This window comes from Cynocephalus volans, chromosome 17, assembly GCF_027409185.1.
Source record: "Cynocephalus volans isolate mCynVol1 chromosome 17, mCynVol1.pri, whole genome shotgun sequence".
NCBI lineage: Eukaryota > Metazoa > Chordata > Mammalia > Dermoptera > Cynocephalidae > Cynocephalus > Cynocephalus volans.
The window spans coordinates 14,552,811-14,555,917 of NC_084476.1; the positions used below are offsets into that span (position 1 = coordinate 14,552,811).

General features: G+C 37.4%; 1 protein-coding gene across 1 annotated transcript in view; it reads right to left on the minus strand.

Moving 5' to 3' along the window:
• LOC134365491 (olfactory receptor 1J2) overlaps positions 1–3,107 on the minus strand; it is a 110,785-nt gene that overhangs the window by 84,575 nt on the left and 23,103 nt on the right. The window lies entirely within an intron of this gene.

Genomic DNA, 3,107 nt, shown 5'->3' on the forward strand with positions numbered 1-3,107 from the left:
TTATTCCTCCAAGGGTGAATTCTCTTAAGTCTGCTTTAACAAGCGATTCTTCCCCCAAGGGAGCCAAAGGCAATGAAGCAATTACATTCTGCTTCTTTCTAATTTGGAGCTGGGAGTGGGGGGTTGCCCAAGTCCTCTCCCTGGTTTTTAAAGTTAGGCCCATGCCCATTTCTCAGGAGCTGTGAACGAGTGTGTGTCGATACATCTGACTTGTTTGGTTTTGAACTGATAACTCTTCCGCCTGTTGCAGTACATCTTTGATCCTAGCCATAGACCACCTGCAAGTTGGCAGTGCATCTTTGAGACCTTCGGAGACTCCATCTGCTTCAGTGTCTCCCGCGTTTTCTAGAGAAAAATGGGAGAACCCTTCCATGCCTTGTAGCTGAAGGTATCTGTGCTCATCACCTAAGGGTCCATGTACAGCAGAAGCAGAATTTACACTCAGGAGTGTGATTGCATGTGTTTGCGTGTTAAGTGCTTATGTGTGTCTAGTGTGTGCTGCTGGCCCCTCGCATGAATCTACCTTTCCTCACACCAGCCTATTACAGACAGCTCCATGTAGAATAATTTATCTGGAACTGATTGTCTATCCAAATTTTGAGAAGATGGCAAAAATGTATCTTCGTGTAATTTATTTCAAATTGATCCTCTTATTTTTTAGAGGATATGGGTAAAAATGCTTCCTCTTGCTTATTGTTCATCCTCCACTAAGTGTTGTTGGTCTTTACTCCAAATTTTATCCCAAATCTCTGTAATTATCTTCATCTCTTCTGCCACAATCCAGGTGTAAGCAGGTATTATTTTGAACCTGAACTACAGCTACGGCCTTCTATTCTGATTCCTGCCATCACAATTGCCTCAGTATAATTCGTTCTCCACCTAGTAGACAGAAAGCTATTTTAAAAATTTTAGTCACTATTCTACTTAAACCTTTTCTTGGGTGTTCTATTGCTCTGAGGATAGAATCAAAACTTTGTATTATATCAGAAAAGGCCTTCCATAATCTGGCTCCTAGATAGTTCATCAACCCTACAGCTTTCCCACACTGGCCGTACTCCTAAATTTTCTCTGTTCCTCTAACCCCAAGCCCTATCCTCTTTAAACATTTAACTAGAATGCCCGTTTTTATAATCTTCACATGACAGGCTGTTATATTTGGGACTCATTTTTAAAAATGTGTAAGAATAGGCTTCCACTTTCTTAGCATTTTTTCAAAATACAATATATTGTCATTAACTATAGTCACCCTGTTGTACAATAGATCTCTTGAACTTCTTCCTCCCACCTAAATGTAATTTTGTGTACTTTTACCAACATCTTCCCAACAGCCTCCCCCACCAACCACCCCACCTCTGGTAATCCCCATTCTGACTCTACTTCTATGGGAGGTAATGCAGAAGTTAATTAGCTAGATCCAGCCATTGCACAATGTAGACATACCTGAAAATATCACGTTGTACCTGATAAATACATACAATTTTATCTCTCAATCTGAAAATAAATAAATAAATAAACAGGCTTTGTTACCACATTAGCCTCTAGTAATTTGACAATATCTATCAAAAGTATGATAGTACTTATCCTCCAGTTTTATTTCTAGGAATTTATCATCTACCTATCTGTCTCTCTCTATACACACACACATATGTTAAAGTGCAAAATGACATATGAACAATGTTATTTATTGTAATATTGCTGGAAATAGCAAAGTATTAGAAACAACCTGAATTTTCATTACACAGGTAATTAGTATTCCATTATAATAAGCTAATTATTTTTAATATGGTAAGGACTAGCTAAGCTGAATGTGTAATTTGTCTTAGGTAACAGTATTAAGTTATCATTACACAGATAATTAGTATTCCATTATAATAAGCTCATTACTATTAATATGGTAAGGTCTAGCTAAGCTGAATGTGTAATTTGTCTTAGGTAACAGTATTAAGTTAACAGGACTTTAACGTTGTGGGCTGAAGAATGTAGGAGTTTTAGAGATGATTTCAGTCACGCTGGGAGAATTATGTAATAATGTAATCTGTTTAACTATGTAATAATGTAATCTGTAGTCAACCCCCAAGATGTGTCCTATAGTGCGATACCTCTCCAGCTCTAAGAATGACATTCAGATTGAATGTCTTTACACAAAACATTAATTCCATTTTTTAGTAGACATCCCATCATGTTCTCTTTCCCCATTAATTTGTAAGTGTTCATCTGGGCGGGTCTAAGACTAACTGACCTGAAGAAGAGAGAGAGAGAAATGATAGTATTAGCAAAGTATAAGAAATGTTAGAAATAGAACAAGAAAAGTATCAGTTAAGAATCACTGCAGAAGACCAATTTTGGAAATCATAAAAACAGAGAAGATATTATTTGGTAAACTATGCTAGACAGACACTAGCAACATTTTCTTTGGCAGATCCAGGGTATGACTGGAAAAACCAAAGTAGTTTCTCGTGTTCTGAGGAGTTGATTAAGAGTAATCTGGTTTGAATCGGTGGGAATGGGGAAGAGAAACAGACTTTTTATCCACATTCCATAAAAATTCCTTTAGAAAGAGATGGTAGGCTGACAATGTTGAGAAGTGGGAAGGAATTCTCCTAATGGAAAGACTGATGACGAATTACAAATTATTACGTTATTGACATATTCTTGTCCTTAATATGCTTGCCTTGACCAGCTACATGTGATGTTTCCACCAAATTTTCAAATCCAGAACAGCTCACTGGGTTTTCTTACCTTGATATAATCCATGGAAATAAGCATTAGCCAAAAAGTACGTGAAAGGCAAAAGAAAGGTTAAGACAGCCAGCAGAAGTTGGAGAGCCTCTACCAGTCTTTCTAACAACTGGTAGCTGACCTAGCCTTGCACCCTAATTTCCTGATCTCAGATTTCTGTCATGTATTCCAGGACTTCTCAAGTTTGAACCAGGTCTGATCTGATAATCCGCAGCCCATTGCTGGGGCAAAAAGCATGAGATAATCAGGTTAAAAATGCACATTCTGGCTACTACAAAATGATGTTTTCATGATGTGATAGTTAAAATGATTTCTTACTCTTTGATATTTCCATATCTCTTTTCATCTCCAGCAAAAGAAAGAAGAGC